General features: G+C 42.5%; 3 long non-coding RNA genes across 4 annotated transcripts; all 3 read right to left on the reverse strand.

The window, feature by feature from the left end:
• Positions 1-7,530: 7,530 nt before the first annotated feature.
• LOC117189761 lies at positions 7,531-9,584 on the reverse strand. 2 transcript variants are annotated; one of them, XR_004473542.1, is made up of 4 exons: positions 9,488-9,584; positions 9,262-9,298; positions 9,044-9,094; positions 7,531-7,583 (listed from the first exon to the last, which is right to left on the reverse strand). It is a non-coding gene; the product is annotated as an uncharacterized LOC117189761 (long non-coding RNA). The 2 variants fall into 2 exon arrangements; XR_004473543.1 differs by lacking the exons at positions 9,044-9,094; positions 9,262-9,298; positions 9,488-9,584 and adding an exon at positions 7,773-7,918.
• Positions 9,585-12,051: 2,467 nt separating this feature from the next.
• Positions 12,052-12,439, reverse strand: LOC117189772. The gene is made up of 2 exons (XR_004473557.1): positions 12,294-12,439; positions 12,052-12,104 (listed from the first exon to the last, which is right to left on the reverse strand). It is a non-coding gene; the product is annotated as an uncharacterized LOC117189772 (long non-coding RNA).
• Positions 12,440-13,371: 932 nt separating this feature from the next.
• Positions 13,372-14,043, reverse strand: LOC117189765. Its single transcript, XR_004473547.1, has 3 exons — positions 14,009-14,043; positions 13,783-13,819; positions 13,372-13,615 (listed from the first exon to the last, which is right to left on the reverse strand). It is a non-coding gene; the product is annotated as an uncharacterized LOC117189765 (long non-coding RNA).
• Between the last annotated feature and the right edge of the window lie 1,920 nt (positions 14,044-15,963).

The raw sequence follows: 15,963 nt of genomic DNA on the forward strand, positions 1-15,963 counted from the left end.
TTTCCGATTATCTATCGTAGTGATCAGACGTGTTTTTGTTTTGCGCTCCTCATTTTTATACCCGTTACTCAAAATGAGTATTGGGGTATATTAGATTTGTGGTAAAAGTGGATGTGTGTAACGTCCAGAAGGAATCGTTTCCGACCCCATAAAGTATATATATTCTTGATCATAATCAATAGCCGAGTCGATTGAGCCATGTCTGTCTGTCCGTTCGTCCGTCCGTCCGTCTGTCCGTCTGTCCGTCTGTCCGTCCCCTTCATCGCCTAGTGCTCAAAGACTATAAGAGCTAGAGCAACGATGTTTTGGATCCAGACTTCTGTGATATGTCACTGCTACAAAACTATTTCAAAACTTCGCCCCGCCCACTTCCGCCCCCACAAAGGACGAAAATCTGTGGCATCCACATTTTTAAAGGTACGATAAACCCAAAAACGCAGAATCGTAGAGAATGACTATATCTTTTAGACTGTAGAATCTGAATTGGATATTATTATTATTATAGCCAGCATCAAGAAAACAATTTCATTTTTTCTCGCCCTGTCTCTCTCTAACACACGCGTAGCATAGGCGGCTTTGCTTAGAGTAAAACATTAGCGCCTAGATCTCAGAGACTATAAAAGCTAGAGCAACCAAATTTGGTATCCAGACTCCTAATATATCGTACCGAGACGAGTTTGTTTCAGAATTTCGCCACACCCCCTTCCGCCGCGGCAAAGGTTGAAGATCTGGGGATATTCACAAATCTCAAAGACTATTAACGCTAGAGTAACCAAATTTAGTATCCGCACTCCTGTTAGATCTCACTATAAAACGTATATTTCAAAATTTCGCCCCACCCCCTTCCGCCTACACAAAAGACGAAAATCTGTTGCATGCACAATATTGCAGATTCGAGAAAACTAAAAACGCAGAATCATAGATAACGACCATATCTATCTGATTGCTGAATCTGGATCAGATCAGATCATTTTTATAGCCAAAGGAAACAAATCAATTTGCAGTGGCTACGCAGCGCGTGACGTCACGCTCAGACTGATTTTCTGTCTCTCTCGCACGCACTCTTTGTCGTGTCGTTTAATATTAGTGGCGTCTGCCGGAGGGGAGCCATACTGACTTAGTATCGGGTATAACTGTAGAGTTGCGGTGTCCGCAGCAACTCACAACGTTCCCCCTCGTTTCCTTTTGTTTTGAATAAACAGCCGTTGTTTTCCTAACTAAATTCTAATTATACTTTCTAACCAAACAACAATCTGGAAACCTATTCATTTACGCGAGTGCATGCCTTTTGATTTGTGTTAAAACATTATTTAATTTTTTATTTTTCGGCGTCGGCTTGTGCTTGTGCTTGTGTTTGTGTTGTTGCAGTGAGTGAGTACGCATTACATTGCATTGCAGTCCGCTCTCGTATGGTACCTTTTGTTGTTTTATCACTCTCTCGCTATAACCTCAACTTTAATAACTGTTCTTTCTCTCTCGCTCTTTAAACTTTCTGAGCAATAGCGCTCCCTGCTTAGTAGCTCTCGCTATAACCGCTCTCCACTCTGCTCTCTTTTTTTACCAATTCCGCTTTGAGCGTTGTCTGGCACATTGGTCTGATACCAATTTGTTTTGCAAATAATAGTAAATAAATAAATAATAAAATGGAATACGCTGTGGTCTGTGCCAAAAAAAGCTGTAAGAAGCAGATCACCCACGATCAGCCGAATGTCCCCTGCTGGCTCTGCGACAGCGTAGTGCACGCAAAATGCGCTGGATTTTCTGGCCTCGTGAGTGATGCTATAGCCAAACGTAATGGCTTGCATTACAGTTGCGAGGCATGCCGTGCGGTGGAGAAAGACATGGTGGCTTTCATGAGGCAGACGCGGAGTGGCTTTAAGGAGCTGACCGTTGGTTTTAAAAACCAATACGATCGGCTCCTAGCCATGGAGGCTCAGTTTAGCGGTTTAAAACTGCTGAATGAGTCTCCGAGGCGGAAAAAGGTCACTCCGCGGGATCTGCAATTGCCAACCGTCACTCAGCCGTGCGCCGCCGAAAAACTGACTCCGACCACTCCAAGTGTGCAGCAGTTGATCTCGTTTGCCACTTCAAGGGCAACGACAGCTGCTGGCGACGCAGATTCGGTAGCCGAATTCATCGCCTCGGATAATGTGCAGCCAAGTACGTCTGCAGCGTCCGTGTCCGTGGTGTCCGCAAGTTCGCTAGTTGTCCCGTCTATCCCGATCCCACCAGTAAATAGACGTTCCGGACCTCCGGATATTGCCACCACAGGTACTAGGCCTGTGGTGACTAAACCACTGGTGGGAGTCCCACCAAAACGACAAGTTTTTGTTTCACGGCTGGCCCCTGACCTCACATCTAATGATGTAATTGCTTTTATTCAAAGCAAAATAAAAGCCGTGGGTTTAAAGGTGGAGAAATTTAACTTCTCTTATGCCAGGGAGATAGCCTCGTTTAAGATAAGCATCTCCCCAACTCAATTTGACACCATTTGCTCCGCCAAATTTTGGCCGGAGCATTTGGTGGTGAAGGAGTTTAAGGCTAAGAAGAAGAATAGGCCCCCCATATCCCTTCCAAACCTTTCCAGTGTGCCACCCTCAACCTCAACCTCAACTTCCCGTCTTGCTTCCACCTTTCCAAAAAACTAACTTCTCTTTTAGTAACCTATTCTCTGCAAAACAACCAGCCCGGTTCAATAAAAATTTTGAAAGAAAAAATAATATAATAGAACACGGTAGCTAGCAGTGTGACCGCGGACTTATCGATCCGTCAGAAATCTATCAAAACATACCGTCTCATTTCAAAAATATACCGTAAATATACTGACGAATTCAAGTTCTATTTTACATATTCCTCGTTTTTCATCTTCCGTTGAATAATGCTGCCTAACTAAAATCTTTAGTTCTGCCCACATAATTTTATCCGATTAATGAATCAATTTTCTACTTAACTGGCTTATTCTAAATACTGGCTTTTATTGCATTTTGCGTAAAAAAAGGTTATAGCGAAATTGGTCACACAAAAAATCGAAAGGGGATAGTCGTTCCAATTGCTCAATTTCTTTATTCCCTTGAATAATTCTGGCTAACTAAAATCCTTAGTTCTGCCCACATAACTTAAGGTTGTTAATGAATACATTTTCCTCATGATTGACTAGTTTTTATTCCTTGCTTTTATTGTATTTTGGCTAAAACAAGGCTTAAACAAAATAGTTCAACAAAAAAACAGTCGCATAGTTGCTGGTATTTTTCCGATTATCTATCGTAGTGATCAGACGTGTTTTTGTTTTGCGCTCCGCATTTTTATACCCGTTACTCAAAATGAGTATTGGGGTATATTAGATTTGTGGTGAAAATGGATGTGTGTAACGTCCAGAAGGAATCGTTTCCGACCCCATAAAGTATATGTATTCTTGATCATAATCAATAGCCGAGTCGATTGAGCCATGTCTGTCTGTCCGTCCGTCCGTCCGTCCGTCTGTCCGTCCCCTTCATCGCCAAATGCTCAAAGACTATAAGAGCTAGAGCAACGATGTTTTGGATCCAGGCTTCTGTGATATGTCACTGCTACAAAACTATTTCAAAACTTCGCCCCGCCCACTTCCGCCCCCACAAAGGACGAAAATCTGTGGCATCCACATTTTTAAAGGTACGATAAACCCAAAAACGCAGAATCGTAGAGAATGACCATATCTTTTAGACTGCAGAATCTGAATAGGATATTATTATTATAGCCAGCATCAAGAAAACAATTTCATTTTTTCTCGCCCTGTCTCTCTCTAACACACACGTAGCATAGGCGGCTTTGCTTAGAGTAAAACATTAGCGCCTAAATCTCAGAGACTATAAAAGCTAGAGCAACCAAATTTGGTATCCAGACTCCTAATATATCGTACCGAGACGAGATTGTTTCAAAATTTCGCCACACCCCCTTCCGCCGCGGCAAAGGACGAAGATCTGGGGATATTCACAAATCTCAAAGACTATTAACGCTAGAGTAACCAAATTTAGTATCCGCACTCCTGTTAGATCTCACTATAAAACGTATATCTCAAAATTTCGCCCCACCCCCTTCCGCCTACACAAAGGACGAAAATCTGTTGCATGCACAATATTGCAGATTCGAGAAAACTAAAAACGCAGAATCATAGATAACGACCATATCTATCTGATTGCTGAATCTGGATCAGATAAGATCATTTTTATAGCCAAAGGAAACAAATCAATTTGCAGTGGCTACGCAGCGCGTGACGTCAAGCTCAGACTGATTTTCTGTCTCTCTCGCACGCACTCTTTGTCGTGTCGTTTAATATTAGTGGCGTCTGCCGGAGGGGAGCCATACTGACTTAGTATCGGGTATAACTGTAGAGTTGCGGTGTCCGCAGCAACTCACAACGTTCCCCCTCGTTTTAATTATCTTATTGCCCTAGCTTATACTCGACCCTTAAATATATATAATTTTCTTTCTACCCATGTATTTAGCTTTAGGCCCTATCGTTAAAAATAAATATTGTTAATGATTTGGAAATGATTTGTTAGAAGATTTTTGTTTAGGAGCCATGCAGGGATCGATGAGGGAGAGTGGAGTATGACCCCAGGCGAGTAAAGGGATCATCCATAAGCCATATTTTCTCCGGAATTAGGATGATCTAAATTGCGAGGGCCATGGCTGTTGCATCCAACACCAGCACAGCTACCCGTCCGTTCGGATATGCATGGCGGAAGCCAACTTCCCTTTCCCCTTAATTCCTTTGTCCCTTCTAATTCCCCCAGCCTCCTCATCCTCCTTCCCCAACCCCCTGACACTAGTCATACGGTCATACGCAGGGTAATGCACGCGAACAAAAATAATAAGATAAGGCATCGACGCGAGCACGTAAAGGAAAGACCAGTATAGGAACCCCCCCATACTACCGACCATACAGCCGGAGCCAGCGCGTGCACCAGTCCTGCCCGATACACCCCCGACCAGCTCGAGTGGCACCGCCACACACAACAATCGTTGTATGTGATATGCTACATTTATCTTATTTTGGCGCCCAACGTGGGGCCCGATCCGGCCTGCCCCATTTAAAGAAATACCTTGGTCAAAAGTAACACCTGACTTTTATCCGTGCTAGACCGTTTTTATACCCGATACTCAAAATGAGTATTGGGGTATATTAGATTTGTGGTAAAAGTGGATGTGTGTAACGTCCAGAAGGAATCGTTTCCGACCCCATAAAGTATATATATTCTTGATCAGCATCAATAGCCGAGTCGATTGAGCCATGTCTGTCTGTCTGTCTGTCCGTCTGTCCGTCTGTCCGTCCGTCCGTCTGTCCGTCCCCTCCAGCGCCTAGTGCTCAAAGACTATAAGAGCTAGAGCAACGATGTTTTGTATCCAGACTTCTGTGATATGTCACTGCTCAAAAATATTTCAAAACTTCGTCCCGCCCACTTCCGCCCCCACAAAGGACGAAAATCTGTGGCATTTACATTTTTAAAGATACGATAAAACCAAAAACGCAGAATCGTAGAGGATGACTATATGTTCTAGAGGGTAAAATCTCAACCAGATCGTATAATTATTATAGCCAGAATCAAGAAAACAATTTCATTCTTTCTCGCTCTGTCTCTAACACACAGGTTTCATTGTCGGTTTTGCCAATTGCAAAATATGAGTTCAAGGATCTCAGAACCTATAAGGGCCAGAGCAACCAAATTTGGTATCCACACTCCTGTGATATCGGACCTTGACCGTTTCGTGTCCAAATTTCGCCACACCCCCTTCCGCCCCCACAATGGACGAAAATCTGTTGCATCCACAATATTGCAGATTCGAGAAAACTAAAAACGCAGAATCATAGATAATGACCATACCTATTAGATTCCTGAATCCGGATCAGATCGGATCATTTTTGTAGCCAAAAGCAAGAAATCAATTTGCAGTGGCTACGCAGCATCCGACGACACTCTCAGACTGATTTTCTGTCTCTCTCGCACGCACTCTTTGTCGTGTCGTTTAATATTAGCGGCGTCTGCCGGAGGAGAGCCATACTGACTTAGTATCGGGTATAACTGTAGAGTTGCGGTGTCCGCAGCAACTCACAACGTTCCCCCTCGTTTTCATTATTTCTTTTATATTTGCTACGTTTTTTTCTCTCACTTTATCTTCTTTTGCGTTTAGTTTCTGGCTTTCAGCCCAATTTAATAGTTTTTCGATTTGTTGAAAAGCAAATGCCAGCCAGAGCACAGAAAATAAATTGTCACAAAAATACTAGTCAACTCCTCTCGTTCTTGTTCTGTTCGCCGCAAAAACCGCCGGGCAATACGGGCCGGGCAGGCATTACGACAAAGTTTCCTCCAGGACACACTCGAACCAGAAACAGAACCAGAAGCTCGAGACGGCGACAGACTCCTTGGCCTTATCTTTATCAGTTTCGGGGAGGCGAGTGAAAAGCACAGCGATGTCCTTGTCGTCACATATCGAGTGCAAAAAGTTCGACGACTGCCCAATTGCTGCACTTTTCCATTGCTCGCTCCCCTCCCCCTCCCCGTCCTGGACTGAAGGACTGGAGTCAAGCTGTAAATAACTTCAGATTGAAGAAGAAATGGAAAATTTTCAATTGAATTCATTGCGTTTTGATTGCACCCACACACGTGCACATCCACCCACAAGATAATTATCAACTTAGTAAAAAAATAACCAACTGTCTTTTTTAAATGTCCCATAAAATCTCATAAAAGCGCATAAATGCCTCTATGACCGGGCCCGACATGCACTCAATGAATGAAATGTGTGCACAATGTTGAAAATAGATGTGACACTCATCCCCCGCCCCCCGAAAGTGGGGTTGTGTCTTCCCTCTCCATCTCGTGCCTGCCGCTGCGGCTGCCTGCTCCTGATGGTATTGTTGCTGCTCATACGGCTGGCAGGGCATGTAGTGCTGGGTTGTACAACTTCCGCTTATATGGCCAACACAACAGCATGATAAATTGATGGCTGCCAGCGCGGTGCTTTAAAAATGCAAAGAAGGCCGACTACCCAGAGGAAAGTGAGTGCGTGCGTGCGAAGGGGTTGAGTGTTCGGAGTAACCTTTTAGCTTCCAAGTCCTCTGCACCGAATGGAACCCACAAACGTGACCTATAATCTGAAAATTGCATTAAAACGTAATTCCATTAAAATGTAATCAAAAATTTAAGTTAATCACCGGCCGAATCTCATAGCAACCAGCTTTTATTCTCGCATGAGCGTTGCCAGACATTGAAGAAAAGGATACACATTGTACTCTACATGTCATATATAAATACACCAACTGGCTATGAAATGACGCCGATGATTCAAACATTAGGTGCCGCCAGGTTCAGGTTCAGATTTAGATTTCGCGTAACCATTTAAAATGTATTAATATAATAAAAAGACCGATGCAACCAGCGTCCCAAAAAAAAAACAGTGCCAACGGCAGAGTTATAAAATCTTAGCAGAAAAAAATCTTTCCCCCACAATAGGCCAAATCTCAATTCCTTCAATATATAGCAGATTATTATATTTGATTTTCAATTTACTTTTATTTTATGCATTTTATTCTCGAACAAAACAACCTGGAAGAGAGAGATAACATAATTATCACATTGATTTGGAAACTAATTCAAGTTCTTAATGGAAATGAATAATCAGTTGGGGAAAGAAGACAAAATCAGCATGATGTTTGAGATTCTAAGAAGAAAAAACCACTAAGGGCTTCTTCATCATTTCAAAAGAGCAACATGAATACTTTAAGCACAATATACCTCTGTTGTTATAATGATCGGAAAAGGTATTTTCCTGTTGGCTGGTGGCTACGCCCACAAACGTACTAACAAAGACTATACAATACCAAGATGTTGCATGAGCGACCAAAAAGCTGTTCTATGGCGGGTCCTAACATTAGGACCCAAAAGGCACGAGGGAGCGCGCGGGGTTTCAATTCCCTTTTCGCCTGTACTTCGTCTCTACCGCGACCCCGCTGCCCATCGGTTTCGTCTGTTCGGCAATGCCTTCACCAGCAACGAAATAATTCTGGACTCTAATTCGAGCCTCAGCACCGTCGAAGCGGTGGTCGCGGATCGCCGATGTCTTTGGAGCGGCACAGTGGGACGCATGAGGAACAAATGCTTTTTCAATTTTCGTTTGACGCTTCATGGTACGGACGCGCGGGGCTAGTACTTCAATTCTCTTTTACGCTACCTTCGCCTCCGAAGTGCTACTCGGCTTCGTCAATGCCTCGGTCAGCACGAGCTCGAGCCAACCCAGAAATATGCTTGTAGTTGTGTATATGTGTGTATGTCCTACGTCGGCACGGCCATAAACCGGTTTCGCCCGCAGCATATACGGCTTTTAGCTTCACACACAAGCGCATTGAAAGCATGTCAGTGCCTGCGTGCCGAAACCGTAGGGCAGCGTGGTCGCTGATGTCTTTGGCGCGGCACAGTGGGGACTCAGCCGAAATAGTCAAACAATTGTATGAGTGCTTTAGATAAATTTAATGTACGCATCTAATAGAGAATTTTCCAATCGAATTTTCAAGATAGTTTTAGTTTAGGAGATATAAGCACTCAAAGTTTAACATTTTTTCAGTGTGCAAATATTTATTGACTAACTAACTAATTTAGCAAGCTGAGACGGCCAAAGGTCCCACTGTGCCGCTCCAAAGACATCGGCGATCCGCGACCACCGCTTCGACGGTGCTGTTGCCGAACAGACGAAACCGATAGGCAGCGGGGTCGCGGTAGAGACGAAGTACAGGCGAAAAGGGAATTGAAAACCCGCGCGCCTTTTGGGTCCTAATGTTAGGACACGCCATAGAACAGCTTTTTGGTCGCTCATGCGACATCTTGGTATTGTATAGTCTTTGGTAACATGCAAATAATTGTAATTGTTGAGCGTTTTATGTTCAGACACGGAAAAGTGAACAGCATGGTTGTTTAGGTTTCTACTCAGAAGAGGGAATCCTGAGTTAGGATATTCATCAAAATAAAACGCTTCGCAAAAAACCATCTAAAGTAAGTTTCCAAAACTTGACCTTATATATTCTGCTGAATCTGATCAACTGGTGTAGAGCAAATCATCGGAGCTTCAATTATTTATCAATTAATATGATTTGCTATAGCGGAAAGTCAGAAGCTGATTTGACGACAATATCAGCTTCGAAAAGGTTGTAACATGTGGGATTCTAATGAACTATACTGAAGTAACATCATTTAAAGATTTTAAGGTAAAACAAATGAGTAGCAAACCTACCAGCACAAGCAATGCAATACTTTGAAGTCTTCAGGTACTAAAAGTACAAATGAATACTCATTTTAATAAAATATCACTAGAATATATACATAGTTTACGTTGATTTGAAAGATAATCAGTTGCAAAAATTGCAGCCATGGAGATTTAAATCATTAAAATCATACGGTAATTACTATCATCACATAAAAGTTGTATGTATATTTTGTTCAACGCTTTTTAAATTTACCCAAAACGCACATCTGACAGATAGAATACGATTGAAGTGCGGCTGATCAAGAAATGCACCTAAAAAAAATAAACAAATAATCCAGGTTATTTTCCATTTTCGGTTTTGTATTAAATCAGAAAAAGGTTTATTTTTATACCCGATACTCAAAATGAGTATTGGGGTATATTAGATTTGTGGTAAAAGTGGATGTGTGTAACGTCCAGAAGGAATCGTTTCCGATCCCATAAAGTATATATATTCTTGATCAGCATCAATAGCCGAGTCGATTGAGCCCTGTCTGTCTGTCCGTCTGTCCGTCCCCTTCAGCGCCTAGTGCTCAAAGACTATAATAGCTAGAGCAACGATGTTTTGGATCCAGACTTCTGTGATATGTCACTGCTACAAAAATATTTCAAAACTTCGCCCCGCCCACTTCCGCCCCCACAAAGGACGAAAATCTGTGGCATCCACATTTTTAAAGATACGATAAAACCAAAAACGCAGAGTCGTAGAGTTTGACTATATGTTCTAGAGTGTAAAATCTCAACCAGATCGTGTAATTATTATAGCCAGAATCAAGAAAACAATTTCATTCTTTCTCGCTCTGTCTCTCTTTAACACACAGGTTTCATGGTCGGTTTTGCCAATTGCAAAATGAGTTCAAGGATCTCAGAACCTATTAGAGCCATAGCAACCAAATTTGGTATCCACACTCCTGTGATATCGGACCTTGACCGTTTCGTGTCCAAATTTCGCCACACCCCCTTCCGCCCCCGCAAAGGACGAAAATCTGGGGCATCCAAAAATCTCAAAGACTATTAAGGCTAGAGTAACCAAATTTGGTATCCACACTTCTGTTAGATCTCACTATAAAACGTATATCTCAAAATTTTGCCACACCCACTTCCGCCCCCACAAAGGACGAAAATCTGTTGCATCCACAATATTGCACATTCGAGAAAACTAAAAACGCAGAATCATAGATAATGACCATATCTATCAGATTGCTGAATCTGAATCAGATAAGATCATTTTTGTAGCCAAAAGCAAGAAATCAATTTGCAGTGGCTACGCAGCATCCGACGACACGCTCAGACTGATTTTCTGTCTCTCTCGCACGCACTCTTTGTCGTGTCGTTTAATATTAGCGGCGTCTGCCGGAGGAGAGTCATACTGACATAGTATCGGGTATAACTGTAGAGTTGCGGTGTCCGCAGCAACTCACAAAGTTCCCCCTCGTTTTCATTATTTCTTTTATATTTGCTACGTTTTTTTCTCTCACTTTATCTTCTTTTGCGTTTAGTTTCTGGCTTTCAGCCCAATTTAATAGTTTTTCGAATTGTTGAAAAGCAAATGCCAGCCAGAGCACAGAAAATAAATTGTCACAAAAATACTAGTCAACTCCTCTCGTTCTTGTTCTGTTCGCCGCAAAAACCGCCGGGCCATACGGGCCGGGCAGGCATGACGACAAAGTTTCCTCCAGGACACACTCGAACCAGAAACAGAACCAGAAGCTCGAGACGGCGACAGACTCCTTGGCCTTATCTTTATCAGTTTCGGGGAGGCGAGTGAAAAGCACAGCGATGTCCTTGTCGTCACATATCGAGTGCAAAAAGTTCGACGACTGCCCAATTGCTGCACTTTTCCATTGCTGACTGAAGGACTGGAGTCAAGCTGTAAATAACTTCAGATTGAAGAAGAAATGGAAAATTTTCAATTGAATTCATTGCGTTTTGATTGCACACACACACGTGCACATCCACCCACAAGATAATTATCAACTTAGTAAAAAAATAACCAACTGTCTTTTTTAAATGTCCCATAAAATCTCATAAAAGCGCATAAATGCCTCTATGGTTGTAAATATGCTCGTTCTGGTCTCGGGCCCGACATGCACTCAATGAATGAAATGTGTGCACAATGTTGAAAATAGATGTGACACTCATCCCCCGCCCCCGAAAGTGGGGTTGTGTCTTCGACTTCCTTCTCCATCTCGTGCCTGCCGCTGCGGCTGCCTGCTCCTGATGGTATTGTTGCTGCTCATACGGCTGGCAGGGCATGTAGTGCTGGGTTGTACAACTTCCGCTTATATGGCCAACACAACAGCATGATAAATTGATGGCTGCCAGCGCGGTGCTTTAAAAATGCAAAGAAGGCCGACTACCCAGAGGAAAGTGAGTGCGTGCGTGCGAAGGGGTTGAGTGTTCGGAGTAACCTTTTAGCTTCCAAGTCCTCTGCACCGAATGGAACCCTTAAACGTGACCAGCTTTTATTCTCGCATGAGCGTTGCCAGACATTGAAGAAAAGGATACACATTGTACTCTACATGTCATATATAAATACACCAACTGGCTATGAAATGACGCCGATGATTCAAACATTAGGTGCCGCCAGGTTCAGGTTCAGATTTAGATTTCGCGTAACCATTTAAAATGTATTAATATAATAAAAAGACCGATGCAACCAGCGTCCCAAAAAAAAAAACAGTGCCAACGGCAGAGTTATAAAATCTTAGCAGAAAAAAATCTTTCCCCCACAATAGGCCAAATCTGAATTCCTTCAATATATAGCAGATTATTATATTTGATTTTCAATTTACTTTTATTTTATGCATTTTATTCTCGAACAAAACAACCTGGAAGAGAGAGATAACATAATTAACACATTGATTTGGAAACTAATTCAAGTTCTTAATGGAAATGAATAATCAGTTGGGGAAAGAAGACAAAATCAGCATGATGTTTGAGATTCTAAGAAGAAAAAACCACTAAGGGCTTCTTCATCATTTCAAAAGAGCAACATGAATACTTTAAGCACAATATACCTCTGTTGTTATAATGATCGGAAAAGGTATTTTCCTGTTGGCTGGTGGCTACGCCCACAAACGTACTAACAAAGACTATACAATACCAAGATGTTGCATGAGCGACCAAAAAGCTGTTCTATGGCGGGTCCTAACATTAGGACCCAAAAGGCACGAGGGAGCGCGCGGGGTTTCCATTCCCTTTTCGCCTGTACTTCGTCTCTACCGCGACCCCGCTGCCCATCGGTTTCGTCTGTTCGGCAATGCCTTCACCAGCAACGAAATAATTCTGGACTCTAATTCGAGCCTCAGCACCGTCGAAGCGGTGGTCGCGGATCGCCGATGTCTTTGGAGCGGCACAGTGGGACGCATGAGGAACAAATGCTTTTTCAATTTTCGTTTGACGCTTCATGGTACGGGCGCGCGGGGCTAGTATTTCAATTCTCTTTTACGCTACCTTCGCCTCCGAAGTGCTACTCGGCTTCGTCAATGCCTCGGTCAGCACGAGCTCGAGCCAACCCAGAAATATGCTTGTAGTTGTGTATATGTGTGCATGTCCTACGTCGGCACGGCCATAAGCCGGTTTCGCCCGCAGCATATACGGCTTTTAGCTTCACACACAAGCGCACTGAAAGCATGTCAGTGTCTGCGTGCCGAAACCGTAGGGCAGCGTGGTCGCTTATGTCTTTGGCGCGGCACAGTGGGGACTCAGCCGAAATAGTCAAAAAATTGTATGAGTGCTTTAGATAAATTTAATGTACGCATCTAATAGAGAATTTTCCAATCGAATTTTCAAGATAGTTTTAGTTTAGGAGATATAAGCACTCAAAGTTTAACATTTTTTCAGTGTGCAAATATTTATTGACTAACTAACTAATTTAGCAAGCTGAGACGGCCAAAGGTCCCACTGTGCCGCTCCAAAGACATCGGCGATCCGCGACCACCGCTTCGACGGTGCTGTTGCCGAACAGACGAAACCGATAGGCAGCGGGGTCGCGGTAGAGACGAAGTACAGGCGAAAAGGGAATTGAAACCCCGCGCGCCTTTTGGGTCCTAATGCTAGGACCCGCCATAGAACATCTTTTTGGTCGCTCATGCGACATCTTGGTATTGTATAGTCTTTGGTAACATGCAAATAATTGTAATTGTTAAGCGTTTTATGTTCAGACAGGGAAAAGTGAACAGCATGGTTGTTTAGGGTTCTACTCAGAAGAGGGAATCCTGAGTTAGGATATTCATCAAAATAAAACGCTTCGCAAAAAACCATCTAAATTAAGTTTCCAAAACTTGACCTTATATATTCTGCTGAATCTGATCAACTGGTGTAGAGCAAATCATCGGAGCTGCAATTATTTATCAATTAATATGATTTGCTATAGCGGAACGTCAGAAGCTGATTTGACGACAATATCAGCTTCGAAAACGTTGTAACATGTGGGATTCTAATGAACTATACTGAAGTAACATCATTTAAAGAGTTTAAGGTAAAACAAATGAGTAGAAAACCTACCAGCACAAGCAATGCAATACTTTGAAGTCTTCAGGTACTAAAAGTACAAATGAATACTCAATTTAATAAAATATCACTAGAATATATACATAGTTTACGTTGATTTGAAAGATAATCAGTTGCAAAAATTGCAGCCATGGAGATTTAAATCAATTAAATCATACGGTAATTACTATCATCACATAAAAGTTGTATGTATATTTTGTTCAACGCTTTTTAAACTTACCCAAAACGCACATCTGACAGATAGAATACGATTGAAGTGCGGCTGATCAAGAAATGCACCTAAAAAAAATAAACAAATAATCCAGGCTATTTTCCATTTTCGGTTTTGTATTAAATCAGAAAAAGGTTTATTTTTATACCCGATACTCAAAATGAGTATTGGGGTATATTAGATTTGTGGTAAAAGTGGATGTGTGTAACGTCCAGAAGGAATCGTTTCCGATCCCATAAAGTATATATATTCTTGAGCAGCATCAATAGCCGAGTCGATTGAGCCCTGTCTGTCAGTCCGTCTGTCCGTCCGTCTGTCCGTCTGTCCGTCCCCTTCAGCGCCTAGTGCTCAAAGACTATAAGATCTAGAGCAACGATGTTTTGGATCCAGACTTCTGTGATATGTCACTGCTACAAAAATATTTCAAAACTTCGCCCCGCTCACTTCCGCCCCCACAAAGGACGAAAATCTGTGGCATCCACATTTTTAAAGATACGATAAAACCAAAAACGCAGAGTCGTAGAGTTTGACTATATGTTCTAGAGTGTAAAATCTCAACCAGATCGTATAATTATTATAGCCAGAATCAAGAAAACAATTTCATTCTTTCTCGCTCTGTCTCTCTCTAACACACAGGTTTCATGGTCGGTTTTGCCAATTGCAAAATATGAGTTCAAGGATCTCAGAACCTATTAGAGCCAGAGCAACCAAATTTGGTATCCACACTCCTGTGATATCGGACCTTGACCGTTTCGTGTCTAAATTTCGCCACACCCCCTTCAGTCCCCGCAAAGGACGAAAATCTGGGGCATCCACAAATCTCAGAGACTATTAAGGCTAGAGTAACCAAATTTGGTATCCACACTTCTGTTAGATCTCACTACAAAACGTGTATCTCAAAATTTTGCCACACCCCCTTCCGCCCCCACAAAGGACGAAAATCTGTTGCATCTACAATATTGCACATTCGAGAAAACTAAAAACGCAGAATCATAGATAATGACCGTATCTATCAGATTGCTGAATCTGGATCAGATCGGATCATTTTTGTAGCCAAAAGCAAGAAATCAATTTGCAGTGGCTACGCAGCATCCGACGACACGCTCAGACTGATTTTCTGTCTCTCTCGCACGCACTCTTTGTCGTGTCATTTAATATTAGCGGCGTCTGCCGGAGGAGAGCCATACTGACTTAGTATCGGGTATAACTGTAGAGTTGCGGTGTCCGCAGCAACTCACAACGTTCCCCCTCGTTTTCATTATTTCTTTTATATTTGCTACGTTTTTTTCTCTCACTTTATCTTCTTTTGCGTTTAGTTTCTGGCTTTCAGCCCAATTTAATAGTTTTTCGATTTGTTGAAAAGCAAATGCCAGCCAGAGCACAGAAAATAAATTGTCACAAAAATACTAGTCAACTCCTCTCGTTCTTGTTCTGTTCGCCGCAAAAACCGCCGGGCCATACGGGCCGGGCAGGCATGACGACAAAGTTTCCTCCAGAACCAGAAGCTCGAGACGGCGACAGACTCCTTGGCCTTATCTTTATCAGTTTCGGGGAGGCGAGTGAAAAGCACAGCGATGTCCTTGTCGTCACATATCGAGTGCAAAAAGTTCGACGACTGCCCAATTGCTGCACTTTTCCATTGCTGACTGAAGGACTGGAGTCAAGCTGTAAATAACTTCAGATTGAAGAAGAAATGGAAAATTTTCAATTGAATTCATTGCGTTTTGATTGCACACACACACGTGCACATCCACCCACAAGATAATTATCAACTTAGTAAAAAAATAACCAACTGTCTTTTTTAAATGTCCCATAAAATCTCATAAAAGCGCATAAATGCCTCTATGGTTGTAAATATGCTCGTTCTGGTCTCGGGCCCGACATGCACTCAATGAATGAAATGTGTGCACAATGTTGAAAGTGGGGTTGTGTCTTCGACTTCCTTCTCCATCTCGTGCCTGCCG

This window comes from Drosophila miranda (genome assembly GCF_003369915.1).
Source record: "Drosophila miranda strain MSH22 chromosome Y unlocalized genomic scaffold, D.miranda_PacBio2.1 Contig_Y1_pilon, whole genome shotgun sequence".
NCBI lineage: Eukaryota > Metazoa > Arthropoda > Insecta > Diptera > Drosophilidae > Drosophila > Drosophila miranda.